Source organism: Octopus sinensis, linkage group LG6 (assembly GCF_006345805.1).
Source record: "Octopus sinensis linkage group LG6, ASM634580v1, whole genome shotgun sequence".
Lineage (NCBI taxonomy): Eukaryota > Metazoa > Mollusca > Cephalopoda > Octopoda > Octopodidae > Octopus > Octopus sinensis.
This window is the reverse complement of record NC_043002.1, coordinates 105,427,561-105,455,234: the sequence shown is the minus strand read 5'-3', so window position 1 is coordinate 105,455,234 and position 27,674 is coordinate 105,427,561.

The following is a 27,674-nucleotide window of genomic DNA, read 5'->3' as shown; positions in this document are numbered from 1 at the left end:
ACAGTTTTGTATACACCTGAGATCAATATGCCTCAGGTGTATACATGTTTGCGCATATTTATCTTCACGCATTACTTTTGTCTGTGCGTGTGTATATGAGTTTCTATTATATTGATCTGTTCGTAAGTGTATTGTACATTCTTCTTTTCTTTGTATATTATTTTATGTATGTCGACGTTCTACGTACTCGTATAGTAATGGTAAATTTTTTATGCATTATGTGAGTGGTGTAGACGAAACAGCTTCACATTGTATAGGATTGATGGAGAAAGTTTGGTATTAATTTGGACTTATTTATTTTCTCTGTGTCTCTCTCTCATCTATCTCTGCCTGTCTTTCTGTTGGTCTGTTTGCCTGTCTTACTCTGTATATATATATAATATTATATATATATATATACATATATATATTTTTTGAGTCGACCAAAATAATATTAATATATATACACCTTGCTCGCGACGACTCAGTCTCTTTCTATTCCGAGTTGTCTCGCCTGTGGCTGTTCATAGTTTTCAAACCCATTACAACTAAAATACAATATTAGATTTAAATTCTGGAGCACGGCCAGCAATTTCGGTGGTGGTGGTAGGGGCTGTATCGATTATGTTGACCCCAGGGCAACTGGAACTTATTTTATCGACCCCAAAACTGAGGAGAATTTGAACACAGACAAGCTCATACCTATAAGCCATTTGCCCGGGTGCTGACGATTCTGGCAGCTCGCAGCCTTACTGAAATACTATGTTATTAATCACTATTATGGTAACTAACACCTTTTTTGTCTGGTAGTCAATAGTAAACAAATACATATGTACATATACATGAATGTACATATGTATGAACATAATTCCACAAATTTGGGAAAAGATGTTCCATCGATTACATTGTTTTACTGAACTCGGAAGAATGGAAAGCAAAGTTGACATTGTCGAAATTTGAACTCAGAAAGATGCCCGTGTGATTCTGCTAATCCCCTGCTGCTTCTGCTGCTGTTGATGATGACGACGATGATGATGATAGTATTTATTAACAAACGATTTAAATGAAAGAATGACCAACACCAAAAAAAACCCTTCTGATTGCTGTAATTGTTAGAATTTAAGATCAAAGAATTCCTTCTGCCAGCGTTAACCAGCACATGAGAATCAACTGCAATGATAGCAACTATAGCAATAAATATGTCACATGGGAGCCCCTCCACGTAGCAATATAAAACTATTTATTTATGAAGATGAGGAATAAGCAGAGTCCACACAACTGTCAGAACTGTCAAAGAAAACACGCCTACGAAACGATCCTAAAATCCTGAAACAACGCGAGGTGGTCACGTATCAGTTTTAAGCGAGGAAGCAATCGCCTGTGTAAGATAGGTTCTCTTTTGTTAAGGAAGTATCACTTTAATAACGAATAACTTGTCTTTTACGAAAACGAGCCCCAAACAACCGGGACGAATCCATGTCTTTGCAGACATTCAAAATGACAACAAATTTGTCCTTTGCCTGTTTTGTTACTGTGTATAATGCTTTCTTATTTTCAAGCGTTGTGACAAGTTTTAACATCCAGTCATCAGTTTTCCAGGTTTTTAAACTCTGTGTTAGTGTAAAAAATAACAATTTTTTTTTTGTTTTTGTTTTTGCTTCGTTTGTGACACGTGTTTTCATATGCGTGTATGTGTGTCCTGTAAGTTTTACATAGTTGAATAAACATTGAGATATATGTGTAGTCCTATGGGCATTAAAATATATAGATTACTGCATAGACATTTGAGTGTATGCGTAATTACTCAATTTACGTACTTATTGTTTTGTTCCATTTCCATTTAATAATTTCTAAACTTTCCGGTGTTGATTTCGCACACATTTCACTGAGACATCGTGCATAGGAGAAACTGTGCTTTGTATGGCAGTAGAATTTCGTTTTTGTGATTATTTACGTTAAAACACCACTTCCTTTAAGTTTTCCACAGGTTCCTTTATCCCCACCGATATTATTAGATTAGATTTGTTTTTTAATGGAGAGCCCGGTGTTGCACATCCATGTTGCTATTGAGCACGGAGCATTATTATTATTATTATCATTATTATTATTATTATTATTATTATTATTATTATTATTATTATTATTATTATTATTATTATTGTTATTATTATTATATTATTATTATTATTATTATTATTATTATTATTATTATTAATAATAATGATAATGATAATAATAATAATAATAATAATTAATAATAATCTAATTATTATATATATCAGTGTACTTATATACAATTACGGTTTATATATATTTGTCCGTCAGCGTCTCTGTACGTCTGTTTTTCTGTATATATATATATATATATATATATATATATGCATGTATTCATGTGTGTGCATGTATGTGTGTGTGTGTATAGCATAACATCTTTGTATACCTGTGTTTAACATTTCGCTTCTCTATTATATTTCTCCCTCCCCTTGTGGCAAATAAAGGGGATGTTAACAAGAACAACAGCAACAATAATAATACTGATTTCAAATTTTCGCACAGGTTCACAAGCTTCGGAAGCGGGTTAGTGTCGATTACATCAGCCCTAATATTTTATCGGTCTTGGTTGAAAAAATGGGCTACAGCAAATATTCTGCTCATTACCATAGAGTTGCTTGTCAGTTGTTTGACCATAACCAGTTGACCATGTCTCTTAGTGGCTGGTGATATGTGCATCTCTGATCACAAGCAGAAGTAGTGGAGGAGCATCATAGCCGTGTGTTGTGAGATGTTTGAATAATTCCCTTTTGGAAACATAGGTATTTCGTTCAACATCCTTAAACTAACCTTATTCAGGGACCTTCTGGTTACTCGACCAGAAGAAAATTCTAACTGGAATCCACCTGCAGGATCATGTGCTGTTTATCTTGATATAAAATGACCTTGTCACGCACATATGGTTATACTGAGCTTCGTATATTTATAGCCCCGTATCACTTTGATGGCATGCGCTACTTTCTCAATAATAATAATAATAATAATAATAATAATAATAATAATAATAATAATAATAATGGTAATAATAATAATAATGGTAATAATGATAATGATGATGATGATAATAATAGTAATGATAATAATAATAACGATAATAATAATTCTAATAATAGTGATGATAGTTGTATTAGTTGTAATAATAATAATAACAATGGTAATAATAATGATATTAATAATAATAATAATGATAATAATAATGACAATAATAATAATAATTTCATGTTAGATAAAGGAACAGAGGTAAGTGAATTAGAGCCAAGCCAGACTTACAAATAGTTAGGAATTAATGAAGCAAAGAGTGTCTAACACACATATATGAAAGAAAAGGTTAGATAGGAATATTATAGCTGCATTAGATTAATACTTAAAACAGAGATAAATGTAAAACAAAAATGTACAATAAATAAGATAATAGGAATCAATACTTTAGCTGTTCCAGTGATAAGTTACAGTTATAATATTCTCAACTGGACACTAAATGAATTACCAAGTCTAGACGGGAAAACAAGTTCAATAATGATCGTATTTAAAATACCGAAGTGAAAATCTCACCCAGAAATATTATATTTGCTCCGAATATATAGAGGTAGGAGTTTTCTGGAATTAGAATATTTTTATATTTCATAGCTATTATATGTAGCAAAATAATCTGGTAAAGCATAAAGGGAAACTAATGTAAATAGTTACTAAACACGAACACAGCATGTAATGGAGACCTGCGTGGCAGAATCGGAAACAAAAAGTAAGTAAATAAACTTGTCTAAATATAAAAACATAGTTGTTAATTAAGGTATAGAAAAAGAAATCCTGAACTTAAATATGTACAGTCTACATAATAACCTGCTTGTTCGTTCGCCCGTTATACTTTAGCTAGTTAGAGCAGTGGAGGTGAAGTGAGTGAGAAGTGGTGCCAAAGTGTGTGCGTGTGTGTGTGAGAGAGAGAGAGTGAGAGGGGGAGAGAGGGGAGGAATGTGAATAGAGTAGAAAGAAGAATGCTTCACTCATGTGGTTAGTAGAATGGGAGGCGAAGAGTGAGAGAAAAAGACGGCGAGAGAAAAGAGGGAGAGAGATGTGTTAACTACGTGCTGTAGGGTGGGGATGGAGAAGTAAAATGGATATGTTTAGGATACAATATTTAGCAGAGGGAGATGTTCTGGTGGTAAGGTAAAAGAAAGGCACATGGAGTGAGATGGGCAAGGAAGGTAGTTACATTGAGAAAGAGAGAGAGAGAGAGAGAGAGAGAGAGAGAGGGAGAGAGGGGCAGAGTAAGAGAGACAGAGAGTAAGAGAGAGAGAGAGAGCGTTTGTATAGTCAGAGTAGAGATACACCGAGACGAAGAAAAATAGATATAAAAAAACAGCTGAACTGAATTGAAATGAGCTTTCTTACTGAAACTATAGTGATGATGATGGTGGTGGTGGTGATGGTTGTGGTGTTGTGTTGGTTGGGAAAAGTTCTTTATCGAATTAAATCTATAACATTATTCTTCCGCCTGTTCGTTCACACTATACGCTTTAGTTTGTTAGAGAGGAGGAATAGGTGGAGTGAGTTAGTGAGGGAGAGAGGAAGAGGGAGTGTGAGAGTGAATGTGAGAGTAGCTAGCCACTCATGTGTTAGTGGAAGTGAGAGTTGAAGAGCAAAAGAGGAATGTTAAAGACATGAAAACGGAAATTACATGGTTAAAATGTTTGTTAAAGACGTAGAGACAGAAAGAGAGAAATACAAAGTGTTTAACAGAGTAAAATTTAAAAATCATAAAACCTTGTGACTAGAAGGGAATTGCAAGTCATCCTTTCTCTCTTAAATAGCTTAAGCATTTTCGTTCTGCGGAATTTCCATGGGCTCCACTAGTAGTCTATAGTACTCTTCAGGAACTACACGCATAGCATAAGTTCCATTTGCTGCATAAGAGAAAGCTCGAGAAGAAATTATTGCATGCTTGCATTATTGCATGGCTTGCACATATTTGTACAATGATCGTACATATTGTAAATAAGGATAATGAAACAATATTCATATACATACATACATACATACATACATACATACATACATACATACATACATACATATATATATATATTATATATATATATATTATATATATATATATATATATATATATATATATGGATGGATGGATGTATGTATCTATGTATATATAGTGCATCAGTTTTAATTTTATTCACATGGGAATTTCTTGGAAATGAGAGATTTTGCATGATATGAATAAAAGCAACAATTGTTGTGCATTAGATCTTTTCTGCCATTGTAGTCAGATCCCATTGTCGACCAGCAGTTAAAAGCGCTTTGTTGCGAGAAGCGGAGATCTACGTGTTCACATTTTGAATTCCAGGCTCGTAATGAGATCTACTTTATGAAATAAAATTTAGAAATCCTTTCCCTATTGTTTAAAAGAATAAACCTTTAATTGTCGAAGTAAAAGTGATTATTTATTGTTGAACACAAAACATCTTAAAATGTCAAAAACAGATCAAATTCTATATTGTTCTTGTATTTCTGAAAACAATGATTTTTTTTCCCTCGCAGTATCTCCCATTTTTTGTCGTTCCATATTTGACCTCCTCCCTCTAAACTGGAAGGTTTGTTTTTCTAATTGTGGCATCAAATTTTATGTCACGTAATTTTAATGCCAAATGTCGTCTCCTGAATATTTAAGCTTCTTAATTAACTACCATGGAATGATGTAGATGCGGAGAGGTTAATACCTACACTGAATAACAATCCATTACGTAACCTTTCCGTGTAACCTTCACAAGTACGATACGAAATTATGAGTTTCAAAGAATGTGGGATTAGAGAAGGAAAAAGCTTTGCAAAGAATATGATTCTAAATGGCACAAAAGAAATTGTGTCACAAATAAATACCATTTCTATTGCAATTATCACTGAGGCTCTCATTGGTCGCACGACCAGCAAGAAATAACCTCTAAACTTTCAACAAAGGAAACAATCGACTCCTATAAGCATATAAACAATCGTTAGTTTGATTCCTGGACTGGGCTGTGTGTTGTGTTCTTGAGCAAGACTCTTTATTTCATTGAGCTGCAGAAATGTGCTGCTACGTCACAGGTGCCAAGATGTGTCGGCCTTTACCTTTCCATTGGATAACATCAGTGGCGTGGGGAGGGGAGGCTGGAATGCATGGGCGACTGCTGGTCTTCCATAAACAGCCTTGCTTCGACTTGTGCTTCGGAGAGGAACCTTCTAGGTGTTATCCTATGGTCATTCATGACCAAAAGGACTCTACCCTTTTTTTACATACATACATACATACATACATACATACATACATACATACATACATACATACATATATACATACATACATACATACATATGTTATGTATATTTTATGTGTATATGTGTGTGCGTGCCTGCGCGCGTGCTTATAATTATAAGCAAGGAGATTGGAATAAGTCCTTTTCTTTCAATTTACAGTTGCTTCATCGAACATCGGTCGCATGCGCATTGCCCTTATTATTCAATAATATATGCGAACATTCATGTATGAGGTGTCCTACACACAGAATCGATTCCTCAGAATCATACAAAAGGAGTAAAATCTAGTGTTGACACGCAAATGAAATTATATACACCTGTAATTATATTCGTGTGTATTTATGTGTATATAAGCACACGCAGTCATACATACACACATATATATATGTATCTCTGTATCACTCTTTATAAATATCGATGTGTGTGTGTGTGTGTTACTAATAAAATGTAGGTATATAAAAATGAAGGACTTTGGGAAATATAGCCGTAATCATCGCTGAAATGCTTTTGATCAGAGATCTAAATGATTAGGGAAATAGGGTCCAGTCGGCCATCTGAAAGTAGCAGGCATACTTTCATGTCACCCTCCGCTGTCTTAGAAAAGAAAGGAATTACACCAGAGCATGTAGTTTGAGTGACATTACACCTCTATATATACGAGGGACGTTCAATAAGTAATGCCTCTGACCCACTTGCAATTGTTTGATCTAGCTGAAATTTTGCATGGGTCGTTCCTACGTAGAAAAAGACTAATAACTGTGCCAAGTTTCGTTGCTCTACTGCTATGGGAAGTGGGTCAGGGGCATTACTTATTGAACGCCCCTCGTAAATCTGAAATATAAAAGTAGTTGGTCATCATGGAAATAGCTTTGGTTATAGATCTGATCGTTTAGAGTTAACTTAGGGCTAAACAATTACAGCAAAGACATCCACAACCAATTCATTTTGTTTCCCTACTTTGTAGTCCGTCTGTAATGTCAACTTAGCTGGAGAATATCATTTCATTATAATCTACCAAATACTTTTGGTAGATTTCCAACATTTATGTCCAGGTAATATTTTATTAATATTTTAGTAGTAGCCTACTGTCGCATAAACCTGCCGGTTACTATGGTCTTTCTATACATTTACGACAGAGAAATTTAACCTGTTCTCATCTTTCCACGCAGCATCTTGTTGGACATAGTTGCATTATGAGAAATCAGTGAGTTGCATTGATATACTTATTAGCTGAAGGAAATTATGCAAAGGCCTCAGTCGTGCGAAACATAACATCTCTCAGAATGCAAATATACTTACTGCGATACAAACTATATCAATATATGGAAATAATTGTATCATAAAACTATTTAGACAAGGAACAAAATATAGCATTCATGCTACTGTTTCCTGATCTCCAAACTGGAGGAAGAGATCAAAGTGAGGGACAAAGTTATCCTAAAGACAGCGACCCGGTGAAGCCTTTGCAGCATAAAGGACGCCCCTAAAGCCACCAAGATACCAGTTGGTGATTATCTGTCAATGGACCGTTAATATGTGGTATAGAACTGCAACAATGACAACTCTAACAGTTTAGTAAGATTAAATTAAAATTCCACGGATTAACGTATTAACTGGTGAATTAATACAAATTTCGGACTATTGACAAGACCGGTGACAAGTTAGAGCGCGTTTCGGTGTTAACAGACCTCCCCAGGGACAGATTGTCTTTGTCCAGTGCTTGCCAGGGATTTATACGTACTTTCACAATAATTTTCGTTTCATTAATTAACACTTGTTTTTCAACGCCGTTAATTACGTAACCAATCAGTCGAAGTTATCAAAACAATTCCTACTTTTTCCACTTTTCTATTCCCAAAGTGAGCTGCTGGCCCCTTCACGGTATTTCTGGCGGTGCTTCCTAACTGCTCTTCTCAGATATACTCGTCCATTATCCATATCCATGCTATTACTAATCCATGAATTAGTAACATCAAAAATACAAAGGCATGGTTCAGGTTTTGCTTCAATGCATGCTACTTTGAGCAAGGGTCTTCTGCTTAGGTCCCGGGATGACGAATGTCTTAGTGAATCTGGAAAACATAAACTGTCATATTTGTTTATAATTACACAAGTTTACAATGAACTAAGAGATTACTTGCTCAGTACTGGAGAGGGGGAGATAAATGATTATATGCCCGTGTGCAAGGCGGCAAGCTGGTAGAAACGTTAGCACGCCGTTACGTTCTGAGTTCAAATTCCGCCGAGGTCGACTTTGCCTTTCATCCTTTCGGAGTCGATTAAATAAGCGCCAGTTACGCTCTGGGGTCGATATAATTGACTTAACACCTTTGTCTGTCTTTGTTTGTCCCCTCTATGTTTAGCCCCTTGTGAGTAATAAAGAAATATATATGCCCGTATGCATCATATATTCATATATACGAGGTGACGCTGAAAAGTTCCTGATTCTAAGGGTGTCGCGAAGGGCCTGGTTGGAGGCCCAAATATCTGAGTTCTTTATAGAGCTTAAAAACACTGAAGAGGAGAAATGTGAGAGGAGAATTTGTTAAATAAAATCATAATTAACTGAAACTTTTGTATGTTCATTTACCCAAAGCCAGGTATATGTATATATATATGTATATGTATATATATGTATATGTATATATATGTATATATATGTATGTATATATATGTATATATATATGTGTATATATATAAATATATATAGTGAAATACATAAACTTATACATAGGTGTAATCGTGTTTGTGTATGTGTGCGAGTGTTCATATATTTGTAAGTGTTTTATGATCGCATCTAAATTATGCTAATAGGAATCTCGTGAGAAAACTGTATGACAGGTGCTATAAAATCCACATTGTTTGATTAAATTAGTAAAGTAACCGAAATTTGGGAGGATGAAAATTATATCGGCTTGATAGGAGCATAATTTGTCTTTGATGTAATTAATTCGGAGCTCTGAATACTAATACGATCAACACTAATAGTCGAACAACCACAGGTACGTTGTCTGCTGCTATACAACCATTTACACATCTAATTTTACCAGAAACACCCGCACTGCCAACAGTTCTGTTCCGAATTCTTCATGACGAATACATTCATCAACACCACGAACGGAGTTAATCTGTGTATCTATCTATCATCTATCTCTATCTATCTATCTATCTATCTATCTATCTATCTATCTATCATCTGTCTGTCTATCTATCTATCTATCTATCATCTATCTATCTATCTATCTATCTATCTATCTATCTACCTATCTATCTATCTATCTATTATCTATCTATCTATCTATCTATATCTATCTATCTATCTATCTATCTATCTATTATCTATCTATCTACTATCTATCTATCTATCTATCTATCTATCTATCTATCTATCTATCTACCTATCTATCTATCTGTAGTATATATATACACACATATATATATATATATATATATATATATATATATATATAGAATATATTGTGTGTGTGTGTGTGTGTGTGTGTGTGTATATGTATTATGTATATATATTTTCATGACTACAGCGTACTCTTATCCACACACACACATTCACACATATATATAGATATATTTAGATATATTTGTGTGTATATATATATATATATATATATATACGTAATTTTGGCGAAGGGCATAAGTCGATTAGATCGATCACTGGTACTTTTTTCATTGACCACGAAAGGATAAAAGGCAAAGTCGATCTCGTGGGAATTCGAACGTGAAGACGGATGAAGTGAACGCTTTGCAATTTTACCCGCTCGCCACCTAAATATCACAAAGAGGTAACAGCTGATCGAAGAGTTACGTTTCGTGAATTGTTGTTTGTTCCTTCTCCAGCCATGCCTGGGTCCAGAGGGCCGGTTTCCCGGTTTCATTGGCGTCTAGGTTTCTCACCTGGACGGGACACACACACCCCGTCGCAAGGACGTAATGCTTTAGCAGAAATATATTAAAATATGTATTGAAATTAAAAAGCAACTAAAGCAATTATACTTATGCACCTACATACAATGATACACCGATCGACAAGTACACGGGTTCGATCCGATTTCAATAGACACCGACTGCTTGGGTCTCCTCATGCAATATTTGGGTGAGGATAGATTGTATATCCAACTACAAGGACGAGCCCCGAATTCGTGAAACATCGTTTTAGAGGAGCAGATGTGGCTGAGGGGTTCAGAAGATAGATTTGCAACTACGATGTTTGGGTTCAAATCCAGGCTACCACGCAATGAATTTGAACAAGAAATGCTGTTGCTCGTGGTTGCGTTTGGTACATCTTGACGATACGGTTTGGCCTATGTCTGAATGCATACATGCGCGCATGCAGTGTTTGTGTGTTGCGTGTGTGTGTGTGTGTGTGTGTGTGTTGAAATGCAGAAGGAAGAGGAGACGAACTAGAAGGAAAGAGGAAGAAAAGGAAGATGTAGAAGATAAATAAGAATAAGAAAGTGAAGAAGCTGAGGAAGAAGAAGAAGAAGGAAGGAGAAGGGGAAGAATGTGAAGACGAAGAGGAAGTAGAAGGTGAAGAAGAAGAAGGTGAAGAAGGTGAAGAACAAGAAGAACGAAGAGGTGAAGAAGAAGAAGGTGACGAAGAAGGCGAAGGAGAAGAAGAAGAGTGTGAAGAAGGTGAAGAACAAGAAGGTGAAGGAGTAGAAGAAAATGTAAAGAAGAAGGTAAAGAAGAAGAGGAAGAAGGTGGTGAAGAGGAAGAAGGTGAAGAAGAAGAAGAAGAAGAATAGTGTGAAGAATAAGGTGAAGTAGAAGAGGAAGAAGGTGGTGAAGAGGAAGGTGAAGAAGAAGAAGAAGAAGGAGAAGGTGAAGAAGAAGACAAAGAAGAAAAGGAAGAAGAAAATGAAGGAGAAAAAGGTGAAGAAGAGTGTGAAGAAGGAAAAAGAAGGTGACGGAGAAGAAGGTGAAAAAAAAGGTGATGAAGAAGATGAAGAAAAAGAAGAAGGGGTGAAGAAGAAGGTGAAGAGGAAGGAGGTGAAGGAGAAGGAGAAGGTGAAGAAGAAGAAGGTGAAGAAGAAGAAGAAGAAGAAGAAGAAGAAGAAGAAGAAGAAGAAGAATAAGAAGAAGAAGAAGAAAGAGATCAAGAAGGAAAAGAAAATGGAGAAGTAGAAAATGAAGAAGAACCAGAAAAGAAAAAATGTGTGTGGAGAAGGATAAAGATAAGTGGAAGAAAATTGAAAGCAAGGACGAAGTAGAAGTTTGAAAATAACGACGTTAGCTTCCATACAACAACAAGAACAGAACAACAACAAGACCAACATCAATAAAAGTCGGCAATTGATAAAGAAAGGGGAGATAAATGCTGAGTGGCATGTAATATTAAGCATATTGAAAAATTGGACGTATGATGTAAGCTGTCAGTGACAGTTGTATAGATATAAACCGTTTGAGAGTCTCTAGACAAATCTAGGCACTTGACATGAAATGTCTCTTAGGAAGCCTCAATATGCCAGAGCAGCTGTATACAAATATATGGTCATGTACATATATATGTATGTATGTATAAATAATAATATATATATATATATATATATATATATAGTATATATATATATTATATATATTATATATATTTATATATATATATGTTGTATATTATATATATATATATATATATGTATATATATATATAATATATATATTTATATATGTATGTATATATACATATATATGTATGTATGTATATACATACATATATATATATATATATGTATATAATATATATTAAAATATATATATATATATATATATATATTATATATATATATATATATATATGTATGTATTGTATGTATATATGCAAATTAAAATGAATATAATATATGTGCGTTTACATATATATATGAACACATTCGTTTATATATTGAAGATATAGTTCCAAACACAGACACAGAAATGTGTGTGTGTGTGTGTGTATGTGTGTAAATAGAGATATTTGCATATACCTAAAGGATATAGGTTTATATATATATATTTGTGTGTGTGTGCGTGCGCGTGTATATATATATACATACGGCCGCCCATGTAAACACTTGTGTAATGTATTAAAGACCAATTAATTCCGTCCTTTTGAATTATGCTGAAGCGCAGAGAAGCATTCAGCTTTGAATACCAACAGAAATTTTGCACGGAAGGTGCAATATGGATGTGCTGTGACTGACGTAGTTATATATACAATAGAGTGGTTTCGCGTTCAATCCCATTGCTTAGCAGTTTGTTTGTCGTTCCTTATAGTTTTGAATAAATCAACTGTTAAGATTTTTATGTTGGAAACCGTGTGGAAAGCTATCAAAACATTCACATACACAAACACACAGGCGCCCACACACATGCATATACAGGTGCATATGTGTATACATAATATCTGATATACGCTCAAACAGGATGGCTGTACTCTTGTGATCAAAGATCATCATTGACCATTGGGGAAGTTGAAGTATATTCTGTTGTGTCTGGGGAGTGTCATTCTCGTTTAGTGCCTTATAATTTAACACCCTCACCGATAAAATTTCCACACTTTTACGTTTATACTTTTCTAGAAGTTTCGTTGCGTCTTGCAACCTGTGTGTGTGTTAAATTATAAGGTATTAAAAGAGAATGACTCTCCCCAGACACAATAGAATATATATATATATGAATACATAAATAAAAACACTCAAATACACACATATGGAGAACACAGTTTCTATTTGCGATTAAAAACATGAAAAATATGCAGTTTTAGCTTTTTTTAAATTCCATATTTTGATGTATATTCGTATCAGATTCTTTCAGTCCAGGAAAGACAGTTCATAAAGTGTTAAACAACATTTTCAGAATGTGGGCCTTACTACTAAATTGTTTTGAGTGTTACGCTTTCATGTCAGTAACCACGTATAAATTGTTCGGTGTATATGATGTTTTCGTGTTTCTTTTGACATTCTCTTGCAATATGGTCATTGCTGACATAAAAAATTTTATTGCTTGTAACATTTTCTCCGTTTTCTCGTTTTTATGTGTGTTGTCTCACATATTCGCTTGCTTTCTTCCAAAAATTTAACGGCCTTAGCTTAGATTTTTGGGCCTATTAATTTTGAGCAGTTGCAACAGGCCGAAACTATAATGATGTTTGGATGCTTCACTGATGAAAGAAAGCTATGCATGCTCCGTCTTGATTTTCTCTGCCCGTCTTTGAATCATCTATCTGCCCGCATGTGCTTTACTTATAGTCGTGCATTACGTTCTAATTCGGTTATATATATATTATATATATATATATAATATATATTATATATATATATATACTCTTTACTCTTTTACTTGTTTCAGTCATTTGACTGCGGCCATGTTGGAGCACCGCCTTTAATCGAGCAACTCGATCCCGGGACTTATTCTTTTGTAAGCCCAGTACTTATTCTATCGGTCTCTTTTGCCGAACCGCTACGTAATTGGGACATAAACACACCAGCATCGGTTGTCAAGCAATGCTAGGGGGACAGACACACACACGCATATATATATATACATATATACGACGGGCTTCTTTTCCGTTTCCGTCTACCAAATCCACTCACAGTGGGACTGAACCCGGAACCATGTGGTTGGTAAGCAAGCTACTTACCACACAGCCACTCCTGTGCCTATATATATATACATTTTGTATGAACACAGGAGCAGGCGGGTTGAAAGTTCTTGAATGAATATAAATGAATATAACCTTATATTATGTGGGAGTAGGGAGTAGTCAATTACATCGACCCCAGTATTTGGATGGTACTTATTTTATGTGTTTTTCTAACTCCTTTTTTTGTCTCATATAACGTGCTGCAGTTGCTCTTCGTCGTAAATGCATGGTTGACCAACAGGAGTATGTTGTACAAGTAAGAACAATGGAACAGTTCAAGTTCGGAACTTTACTGCTTTCAGTTTTACAACCAAGTTCATAGATTGCTTTGGTCATAAACAATTTGCTTTCTGGATTAATTGCTTGTGGTGTGATAATGAGAATCTGGTGTTTGGTGTTATTAGCTTTATGTACACTGCATTTTTTGTTCCGTTTCATGAGGATTTGGATTATGTATTCGTCTGTTTTATAGCCTTTGTGCATTTAATACGTATTATATTTTTACTGATTCGTATTCAGTTGTTGGGTGGATTTACTGATGTAGTTTTTGCATTGTATTTGTGTATGGAGTCTTTTATAACCCAGACTTCTAGTCTTCTAGAATATTCATTGAGAAGTAATCTTTAATCTTTGTTCGTCGTTTTATGTAGATTTCTGTCTCTGTCATATTCGTAGATTACGAAGATCAGGAAATAATGAATTAGGATTTAGGACCTTTAGTTTTTAACCAACTAATAGCAAGAATTCTATAACGAAAACATTAAAGATATACAATAAGAATGATAAAACGGTAAAATAGTAGTGTTTGTAATAGCATTCAAATGCACACACATAATGTATATCTAGATGCATAGAAATTATATATATATATATATATATTATATATATATATATGTATATATATATATGTATGTATGTATATATATATATATATAATATATATGTATATATATATGTATATATATATATATTAATAGAAATATTAAAATAACTAAGTCTCTCTAAAAGAGAACAGCGGCAGCGTTCCCGGAAAATATAGTTATCGCCATACTAATATGGCATTCTTATAAAAATAAGAAAAAAGCTGTCCGCTTATTAGCTCCATGAGGCCATCGCCTTAAGTTAGCTATTTGATACACAAACTGTATCCATATAACCTTCGAACAAGGGAGGTCAGTCGCTCCACACTACTTGACCGGCAATACCCCGAAACGCGTCTGTAGCTGCGCCGTCAAGTAGTGTGGAGCGACTGACCTCCCTTGTTCGAAGGTTATATGGATACAGTTTGTGTATCAAATAGCTAACTTAAGGCGATGGCCTCATGGAGCTAATAAGCGGTCAGCTTATTCTTATTTTATAAGAATGCCATATTAGTATGGCGATAACTATATATATATATATATATATATATATATATATATATATTATATAATATATATATATATATATATATATATTATATATATATATAAACATATATATATATATATATATATAATATTATAGGCGGCTAGATGTCCCCCCTCCCACTATATATATAAGACTGCAGCACTTTAAAAATATGTTGCATGTCATATACGGTGTTTAATGTATCCAAAAATATCTGACTTGATATCTGAACAAAACAGACAGAATCCGTCATGACGGCAATTTTCATCTCATTAGTTGAGTGATTTGGAGCGAAATATCATCTTCAACGACAATAACAATGAGTAAGATACAACAACAACAACAACAACAACAACTACTACTACTACTACTACTACTACTAAAGCTACTACTACTACTACTACTACTAAAACTACTACTACTACCGCCACCACTACTACTACTACTACTACTACTACTACTACTACTACTACTAAACTACTACTACTACTACTACTACTACTACTACTACTACTACTACTACTACTACTACTACTACTACTACTACTACTACTACTACTAGTCGTAACAGCAACAATAACAGCGTGAGTTTAGTGTGATCTCATGTATATCACAGTTTTGAGATGAAATGGCACTCACGCAGAATGCAGGCCTGGTACTCTATAAAAAAAACAGCCCATATCTTCATTATCTATTTATAAGCTTTTGCTAATATCAAAATCAGTTTATATGAATCAGTGAGAAATATGAGTTTAGCATATACTAGAGAGCATTAGTGTTCGATTAGGTAGAGATAAGATTGATTTGGCAAATTATCAATTGATTTTTCCACAAAGTTGCGGCTATAAATATATGGAAATTTCCGCCCACTTTCCACTTAATTACCTCCACATAAATTTATGTGAACATTAACCATGATGATCAACCACCCACCTAACCAGCAACCACTCCATTTATATTCACTCTACTTCCTGTGTAATACTGTATCTAACTATATATCTCTCTATCTATGTGGTTATATTTGTATCCGTCCGTGCGTGTGTCTGTCCATCGATCTACGTATGATTGCTTCTGTAATTAAAGCTTATCTATATGTCTGTCTATCTGTCAGGCTTATCTATGTATTTATCTATCTATATTTGTATCTATCCCAGCTCCTCTCTCGACACTTTCTCACACACAAGCCGAACACAAACAGAAACACAAGATGCGCATATATATGACAGGACGCACACACACACACACACACACACATCTATACATGCGTATGTATGTGGTAGAATGCGTATATGTATATATATATATATGTGTGTATGTATGTATATATTATATATGTGTGTGTATATATATATATACATATACATATATATATACCTTTATGATCCTATGTGTATATGTATATATATGTATATATATGTGTATATGCATATATATATACATTATATATACATCAGTGCATGTGTTTATGTCTAAACATATATATGTGCATATATATGTGTTTGCTTGTTTATTTGTGTGTGTGTATACACATACATACATATGTACATATATGTATACATACACATATATACATACATGCACACGCACACACATGCACACATGTATATATATATATATATATATATATACATCACACACACATATACGTAGACACACACGCATTTATATGTGTGCGTGTGTATATGTTTATACCTATATGTACAAATGTATGTACATACACGTGTGTATATGTGTGTTTGCTTGAGTGTGTCTGCGTTTCCGTTTGTATAAATTTTTAAGCGCGTGTGTGCATATGTAAGTACATATCCATGCAACCATGTATGTGTAGATGTTTGATTTTTTCTGTTTTAAATTGTATATCTGTTTAAATATTTGTCTGGCGAACCATTAATGTGCATCTCCCCTTCAAACTCTGCCGTTATATATACACATACCTGTAGGTATACGTGTGTGTATGCGTGTTTGTGTGTATACATAAGTGTGTGTATGTGTGAGAGTGTGTGTGTAGACAGATAGAGAAAGAGAAAGGAAGTTAGGTAGATATAATGATGCTGTGTTCATTTAACCACCTCTCAGCCTTGCTACTTAACTACGTAACCACTTTTGTGTTCAATTGTACGTTAATATATTTCATTATATTCCATTCTGCGCAGCCATATCATGTTCAATCCGGTTATACTATTTACTAATATATTCAATACAATATTATACAGTTCTATACTCTCCTATAGACTTCCATTCTCTGTTGCAATTATTTATCCTCTATTTAGATTCTGCTCTACACTACTTCACCTTTTCCTTGGCTCTCTTTTTAATGAAGGAATTTGTTTGTCTGTTTATTTGTGTGTGTGTATACACATACATACATATGTACATATATGTATACATACACATATATACATACATGCACACGCACACGCATGCACACATGTATATATGTATAACCTCACTTTTGCATCGACGTACAGAAATGTTCATAAACTCAAGTATTCACCTATAATATGCATGTATGTATGTATGTATGTATGTATGTATGTATGTATGTTTTTATGTATGCATGTATGTATGTGTATATAATATATAATATGTTATGAAATAATATCAGGAAATTAATATCAGAAAAATTCTTCAGAAAGATATATACATGTGTAGAATAATTATTGTATTAAATATATAAAGATATATAAAAATATATGTAAATATGTATAAGTATAAATATATAATAATAATAATAATAGATGCAGTAAGATGCCCTGATGCAGTACCATGCCCTGATGCAGTACCAGGCAGTGGCTCTCATGGCTTCTGATCTTAACTGATTGGAAGTGTTATCATGTACATTGTTTTGTCTTGGTATAAAAGATGGGCTACAGCAAATATTCTGCTCAATACCACAGATTTGCTTGTCAGTTGTTTGACCATAACCAGTTGAGCATGTCCCTTAGTGGCTGACAATACGTGCATCTCTGATCACGAGCAGAAGTAGTGGGGGAGCATCATGGCCATGTGTTGAGAGGGATTCTTTGGAGTTTGAATGGTTCACCTCTGGAAACATAGGTGTTTCGTTCAACATCCTAAAGCAACCATTATTCAGGGACCTTTTGAGCAGGATGGGCTACTAAACCTGAAGAAAATTCTAACTGGGCCCCACCTGCAAGGCCATGTGCTGTTTATCTTGATATGAGATCACCATGTCGCGCACATATGGTTGTGATGCATGTGCCTGGTGTACCTTTATCAGACGGGTAGTCATGATGGGTATATTGGGCTTCGTATATTTTACCCCAGTGTCACTTTGATGGCATGAACTGCTCTCTCACTCAATAATATAATAATAATAATAATAATAAATATGACAGTTTAAATTTAATAGTTTAAAATTAAGTTTTTAAAGCCTGTTACAATCATTTCGCAAAAGTGTTGTCTCAATAATGGAATCCTATATTGATAAACATTTATAGACATTACTTCTGCTCCACAGAGATATAAAATATGAAGTTTGTATAATTTATCGAATGGTAGTTTTGTAGAAATATGAAGTAATATGGGGAAATGGTGTTTGTTTGAAATACAAAAACAAAATTACTCTTTTTGATTTTGGTAAATACACTTTAGTATGAGAATCTTGCAATCCGTATATGCCTCATTGGTAAGGTCTTCTGCAGTAAGCCATAATAATTTTGGTACGTATATATATATATATATATATATATATATATATATATATATATATATATATATAGGCGTAGGAGTGGCTGTGTGGTAAGTAGCTTGCTTACGAACCACATGGTTCCGGGTTCAGTACCACTTTGTGGCAACTTGGGCAAGTGTCTTCTGCTATAGCCTCGGGCCGGCCAAAGCCTTGTGAGTGGATTTGGTAGACGGAAACTGAGAGAAGCCCGTCGTATATATGTATATATATATATATATAATATATATATATATATATATATATATGTGTGTGTGTATGTGTGTGTATATGTTTGTGTGTCTGTGTTTGTCCCCCCAACATCGCTTGACAATCGATGCTGGTGTGCTTACGTCCCCGTAACTTAGCGGTTCGGCAAAAGAGACCGATAGAATAAGTACTAGATACTAGGTACTACGACTTGCTCGACTAAATGCGGTGCTCCAGCATGGCCACAGTCAAATGACTGAAACAAATAAAAGAGTAAAAGTGTATATATATATATATATATATATATATATTATATACTTATACACAGGTATACATATATATTCATTTATTCATTTACACATACAGCTGTAGAGACACTCGCGTGTGCAAGCACACACATATACCAGGTTGAGTCAAAATTGTATACGGAATTTCAGTGATGATTTGTGGCAACTTGTATCTGAGTGTTAAGTCATCGATTTGATTCTGTTTGTTGTCCAGTCGTTCCTGAATTGTTTATTCTTCATATTACAGCTTTAATTATAAGTGGTGACAAGATTTCAATTAGAGCTATCTTAGGCTATCTGTGGTATAATGAAAAGACTGACTGCAAGAGCATCAGACGAAAAAACTGATGATGCGGGAGGCTCACAAAGGACGTGTGGCACAAACCTAGTTCAGACGTTTCAAGGAAGGTGACACTAACCTCGAAGACAAGCCAAGGTTAGAGAAACATTTTATTGTGGAAGATGAGACTTTGGTTCAGATGTCTGAACAACAGCACGAGCTCCCGTACATTGCCGGCAGGAGTTAGTCTTTCACAAAGCACAATAACGTGATACTTCCATAAACGCGGCGTTGTGAACAGACACTGTCGAGAAGTTCTTCGGGAAGTGAGGAATGTCTAAGATCAACGATGTATGAACATTTGCAAACAACTGCTGGGAATTTCTCGAGATGGTCATGTTTGGCGTTTAATTGAAACTAGAAATGACAAATGGATCAAATTTCGTAATGCTAACATGAAAAATCAGTGGTTTTGTTGCTGTTTGGCTTCAGAAACTCTTGTCAAATCTGGGTGGTTTGAACAGAAGGTCATGCGGCGACTGTTGACCTTTATGCTCAACAACTGAGCCGCTGCGGTGGGAACAAACACAGGCTCAAAGATACACATACATTCGTGCCCTCCTCAGTCCCACGCATAGCTGAGAATCGGATATTCTCCGTATAGTATACGCCTAGTTGTGTGCAAGAGGTTTAAACTTGAGCGGGTAGAGGAGCCAATGCAAAGATGGGCAAGTTAGGCGGATCGCTATACAAAAAATATTGAATATTTTAAATATAAAAAAATGTAATATATCTTTAGAAAGAAAAACGTCTGACTTAGTGAGAATAGAAATATCATTTCTATTCTGTGTAAGTCGGATCTCTTTGTATATGAGCATATATACATTTTAAGTATATAATGTATTAAATATTCTTTGTATATCGACCTGCTTAACTTGCTTATACATACATTTACATAGATGCATACATACGTACATACATACATATATACATATGTCCCGGTGAAGATCTCAATAAAATGTAAGCAAAACAGACCTGATGTAATGATTTGGGACAGAGAAGGGAGACTGTGGAAATTAGCCGCCCTGCGGATGTTAACATAAATCTGAATATTAGTGAAAAAGAGAAAATCTACGTTGAACTATTGAGAAATCTGCAGTTACTCTATCCAGATTACAAGTTCAGGTTTATACCTGTAATTATTGGGGCCCTGGGATATGTAACATATTGCCTAAATACAAATCTTGAGAAATTAGGCTTCTCAAAACCAGAAGAGAGAAAGCTAATTCGGAGATTACAGATCCAATCCATCAGTGGAACTGTAAAAATCTGTAAAACTTTCCATATGTTTATCATTTAAATATATATGAGCATGTCTAGATGTGCAACTATATGCATGAGAAGACATACATAAAACAAAACATACAAATCTACACATATACATACATACATACATACATACATACATACATACATACACATACATACATACATACGTACATACATACGTACATACATACATTCATACATAAATATATGCATGTATACATACATACATGCATAATACATAGATTCATGCATGCAATACATACATACATACATACATACATATATGCATACATACATACATACATTCATACATACATATATTCATAATGCATATATCCATAGATACATTCATGCATACATACATTTATATATACTTACATACATAAATACATACATACATGCATACATATATACAAATGAACAAACAAAAATACCTAGAAGATGTTGAAATTGCAATGGAGGAACCTTGGATCAAGGTTAGAAACCGGATCATCTTTCTCTGTTGGTAAGAAGTCTTGAAATAAAACTGAACAATGACACACACACAGACACAGACACACACACACACACACACACACACACATACACACACATACACGAAGATGTTAGTCGTGTAAGGACGGGACAATGTTAGAAGGTACAAAATAAAGAACTAAAGGAAGAGAAAACAAACCTATGTTGCAGTTTGACCTTCTGTTTCTATATTTCGAGGTTATGACCTGTTCTCTGGACAATTGGAAAGAGTTATTGTGGGAGATGTGTGGGGGCGGAAGGGAAAAGGGAAAAAGTAGAATGGCGACATGCGCAGACTTGTGTTGTTATAAGAGCCAGTTTGCCTTGTGTAGTTCCGTTGTTAATGGCTGGTCTCAATTTGTTTAGGGGAGGGCACCCATGATTGTGAGATTTGCCCTGTTGCTTGGGGTGGCCCTAATGGAAACTTTAAAATTCTGGGTATGGGATATCTTTAGGTGTTTCATGATGTGTTTCTTTTATACGATTGTGCAATTTCTTGGTCATTTTCCTTTTCTAGGAGTGTCCTACTCTTTTACTCTTTTACTTGTTTCAGTCATTTGACTGTGGCCATGCTGGAGCACCGCCTTTAATCGAGCAACTCGACCCCGGGACTTATTCTTTTGTAAGCCCAATACTTATTCTATCGGTCTCTTTTGCCGAACCGCTAAGTAACGGGGACATAAACACACCAGCATCGGTTGTCAAGCGATGCTAGGGGGACAAACACAGACACACAAACACACACACGCATATATATATATATATATATATATATATATATACATATATACGACGGCTTCTTTCAGTTTCCGTCTACCAAATCCACTCATAAGGCTTTGGTCGGCCCGATGCTATAGTAGAAGACACTTGCCCAAGGTGCCATGCAGTGGGACTGAACCCGGAACTGTGTGGTTGGTAGACAAGCTTCTTACCACACAGCCACTCCTGCGCCTACCAACATAAAGTTTCCATTGGGGTAACGCAATGCCATAGAGGAGAAAAAGGAACTCGCTAGCAGAAGAAGGATGCCTTATTTTTCACCCTGGTCGAAAATGAAAGGAAGGCACAGCTATTTTCCGGAGAAAACTGAAGAATTTCGCAAACGACATCAAGCGTGTCTTTTCTGGTTGATTTGCTTCTTGGTTCATACAGCACTTGCCTATATTCTGCTTCTCTCTGGTTTTATTGCATTGTTAGTTTTCGTTTTTGTTCTAACTTATTAATGTTACCTCTGATATTTTTATATGTCGCGTATGTTTTTTATCACAAAATTTTATCAGACTCATTATTTCAGTTGTGTAATTGCGGTTATACTTTTTATGTTGGGCTGTGGTAAATATTGTTTCGGAATGTTTTAAAATATTTTCGTGAATAGACGTAGCAATGTATTTGCTTTATTCAGTGCAGTTTTATTGAATTGTGGAACACCTCTGAAGTTCTCATAATCTTCTTTTTTCTTTCTTGTGGGTGATGTGTGGAGTGGAGAAATGTGGTGGTTCTTGCTGTGATGCTGCCAGATATCTTGTGAGGCGGCGAGAGTGTGTTGGAGTGAGTGGTTTAGGATGTAAATGGAGTTCAGTAGCTCTGCCATGGTTTTGGGGAGTTTGTTGCTTGTTGTGGTTAGGATCTCTAACCTGTTGGGACCGTTAATAAGGTTGTTGATATTGTCTATAACTTAATTTTGTTGTTGGGTTTCGTGGCTTTTATCTTGAATGTTTGCATTTCTGATTGAAATAGAGATTTCCGGGTTTCTATGTGATGTTGGAGAACCGTTGCTTCTCTGGTTTCCTCCGGAGTCAGTCATGAATCAGATACACATGTCAGGAAAAGTATTCCAGACATGAACGTTGTAGCTTTCTACAGAGCTTCTACGCTTTTCGACATTTATACTAGACAATTTCTTACGATCTGATGCTGTGATTTAAAATACATGTTGCCTGTTATTTCGAGCAGGTTGGTCACTCGATACATAGAAGCTATGTGTTTTGTTGTAGTTGTTATTGTTTGCGGTGCTGATGGATGTTATTAGTATTTTGTCGGTGTTGGTGTTTATAGTTCTTGGTGGCGACGGTGACTGTGTTGTAAGGGGTTGCGGTTCGTTTTAACGGCGGCGGCGATGATAGATCACCGTTGCTGTTGTTGCTGCTGTTCCATGTGGTTGTGATGGTTGTGATTGTGATGCTAGTTGTTTTGGTGGTGGTGGTGGTGGTTGTGGTGTTGGTGGTAGTAGAGTTATGAAGTTAGTCATGTATTGGCACTATCATTTGATAATCCAATTGTTACATAAATAACGCAACCCCCGCAACTATTACACACCGAAGACCTTCAATTACGTTTTATTGCTGCCCTTCTCTTTCTCTCTCTCCTCTCTCTCTCCCTCTCTCTTTGTCCTTCTCTCTCTCTCTTTCTCTCTTACGCCGCTATCTCTATCTTCACCTCTCTCTCTCTCTCTCATCCTCATCCCTCTCTCTTTCGCTCTTTCAGTGATACCACAGGAGCAGCTTAGATTAAACTGGAGCTTTCGGGAGCTAGTGCTTAATCCCTTCAATGTCGAGTGGATTTTAAAGTGATTAAGGGAACAATCTACTGAACCCATTGAACTATCGTAACCCTGAGGAATATGCGAACGAAAACAACAACAACAACAACACCAACAGCCACAAAACAAAAGCAACAATAAAGAAACAACACACATCAACAATGACATACAAGATGAATAAATCAACAACAGAGAAAAGAATATTTCTGTGCGGTTTATGTTGGTTTAAACCTTATTAATGTGTGGTTGGGTGAGTGCCTAAGTGAGCGGGTGTTTATAGAGAAACAGAGGCACGAAGACAATATATTTTTTAAAAGCCAGAGATCTAATTACAAGGAATTATAGAAAAATTAACAACACACAAAAAAACAAAGAGAATTAAATAAGATTAATCGATAGTTCTCTGCCATTTCGCTAAGAAGACAGAATTAATCAATCGATATTTGATTAATTTTTATGACTTTATCAGAAGCGGAAAGCCAGCACCTCCAACCTTATTGGAGGGTCGCAGAAATATGCAGAGATATGGACGAATAAACCACATCTCGAGGAATCCTCGTTCGAATGCTTGCAGTTAAGTGGACTCACCCAAGGGCAACCACAGTCTAAATGGTCAAGGGTTCAACACTCTCTATCGCTGTAATATTTAGTGGCATTATAATGGAGATTTGAGACACCCTATCTCATAATTACTATGTGTCTTTCTATGGTGATTACCCGTGCGCTAAAGCGCATATAATGAGTTCATTATGTGACCTTTCAGTTGTTTGGTCAAAGCTATTTGATATGTCTGGGTGAAGGGACGGGAGTTTCATTTTGCCTAGCTTAGTAACCAGTTGGTTCTTGTTTCAGTGAACACAGGGAAATGGTGACATGCGAAATTAACCTGCAGTTAGACATGAGCTCGGAACGTTAAGAGCTCTATCTAATACCTGCTGACTTTTTATCCGACTTCATGACAATTCTTTCGATTTATTCGACCAACAAAATATTTTATTAAAAACTCAGCTAAGACATCAGTTCGCTTCCACCATCTTGCCCCATTTCTTTCTGCTTTTGGCAGTTTCCAAGATGAGATGTTTTTAGATTCTCATTTCACTTTTTTCCTCTTGGAATACAGGGATAATTCTCTTGCAAGAAAAAAGAAAAGAAAAAAAAACGGCCCGCATTTCACAGCACCGCGTAGTAAGTGGGAGACTGTGAGAGTATCTATGATGAATGTGTCTTCTCTCTCTCTCTCTCTCTCTCTCTCTCACCCTCTCGCACTCTCACACTCTCTCTCTCTCTCTCTCTCCTCCTCTCATCTCTCTCTCTCTTTTCTCTCCTCATCTCTCTCTCTCTCTCTCTCTCTCTCTATCTATATATATATATTATATATATATATATATATATATATATATATATATATATATATATATATAACAATTGCAGTGTGGAAGGTGTTTGTAAGCCATTTAAGAAACACACAAAAGCCGTTCGATTCACTTCAACACTTAAGTTTAATTTGTCAAAATATTCGTCGCTAAAAAATCTGAGATGCAGCACGGATTTTTGTGTCAGTGAACAGGTCGCGGATTTTAGCGACGAAATATTTTGACAAATTAAACTTAAATGTTGAAGTGAATCGAACGGCTTTTGTGTGTTTCTTAAATGGCTTACAAACACCTTCCACGCCGCATTGTTTTCGTTTCACAGCACACATCTCAGATCAAATTACTTGTTATGCGAGTACATCTCCCTATATATATATATTATATATATATATATATATATATATATATATATAATATATATATATATATATATATATATATTATATATATATATATATGTGTGTGTGGTTATTTGTGTGTATATATAATGTCTGGGGAGAGACATTCTCTTCTATTGCCTTATATTTAAAAGATTCACTAAAGGAAGGCACTAAATGAGAATGTCTCTCCCCAGACACAATAAAATATGCTTCAACACACGAATTCACATCAAGTATCTTGCAAACCAAATACAAAAATGAAATACATATATATATCTGTGTGTGTGTGTATGTGTGTGTGTGTGTGTGTGTGTGTGTGTGTGTGTATGTGTGTGTGTGTGTGTACAGAGAGAAAGATATTGAGGGAGAGACAGACAGAAAGACAAACAGAAAGACAGACAGATAGAGAGTTAAAGAAGATTTGACTAGTACTTTATTCATCGACATCGGAGGGATGAAAAGCGAAGTTGATCCCGGCAGAATTTGAACTGGAAATGCCAACAGCCGAAATGTGACCGGTAAATCATTGTTCCGCGCTCTCACGATTCTGCCAGTCGACAGCTTTAGTGACCCCCCCCCCCCCAGCTCCACCCCAACGTTACCTGAATAAAATATGTTGAACACTTGTATGGGGGAGGATATAATATTCCATGCCTTCAATGGCAATGGTGAAATAGCATCTCATCCACTTCGCTAGAATCCGAAAGTTGATTCAACAATGAGCAAATCTTGATGCTTCACAAATCGCAGGCAAGAGCTAAATTGGGGTACAGACCTCAGAAATGGGGGCGATGCTGCTGCTGTAGCTACTGTTGCTACATCTATATATAAATTATATATATATATATATATATATATCTATATATATATATATATATATATATATATCTATATATATATGTATATAAACGACCACTTCCAGTAAAAACCACGCGTCTAATTACCACACAGTCATTTCCAGGTAGGCCTTTACCTGTAACAGTCAGGCGAGCCGTCTCCGCACCCTGCGTCGTATAGAATGGCTAATGCTCCTCGAAGCCAGGTCGTTTATCTCGAAATTTCCCAGCAATAACGATATTCACTTTCCATCCATTTCGCCTTTAGTGTAGCAGTAAACAGTAAACTTAGAAGGAAAGTATTCACTTATAGTAATTGTCTTTCTTATAAAAATAACCACGATATTTAGTTTGATTCATCTGATAAACAACATAAAACTGCAGTAAAATGGTTTTCTTTCATGTCCTGCTGTTTTAACATAGACATTTTTACGATCCAGTGTTGTGTTCGTTGTGCATGTATAAAAACATGAGTATTGCATCCATGTTTTTCTTCTTTTTTTCTTCGTTTGTCTTAGATCAAAGTGATGCTGCTTTCTCAGCTGTCTTACAGAGCAATGAAACTGCGTAATCTTATCGTTGAAATAAGAGAGAAGCTTATGTGAAATTTTTGTTTTCCAACTCCAATCTTTTCCTTTTGTCGTTAGACATTTTCTTTGCGTGTGACTTTGCATTCAATGTTCTTACAAAATATCGATCTTTACTCTTCTCTTTCAACCATTCAAGCAGCTTTTGTACCCCAATCCTGGGTACTGAGCCTGCTTTCTCCTTAGAGATTGTTTACCACTTGGCATTCTCTGCAGTTGGGCTTTGTTCCTTCTCCATGGCTTAATGCTGCTCTCAGCAATGCCATATTTCCTAGTTCTGTACAGTTGTTCTTTT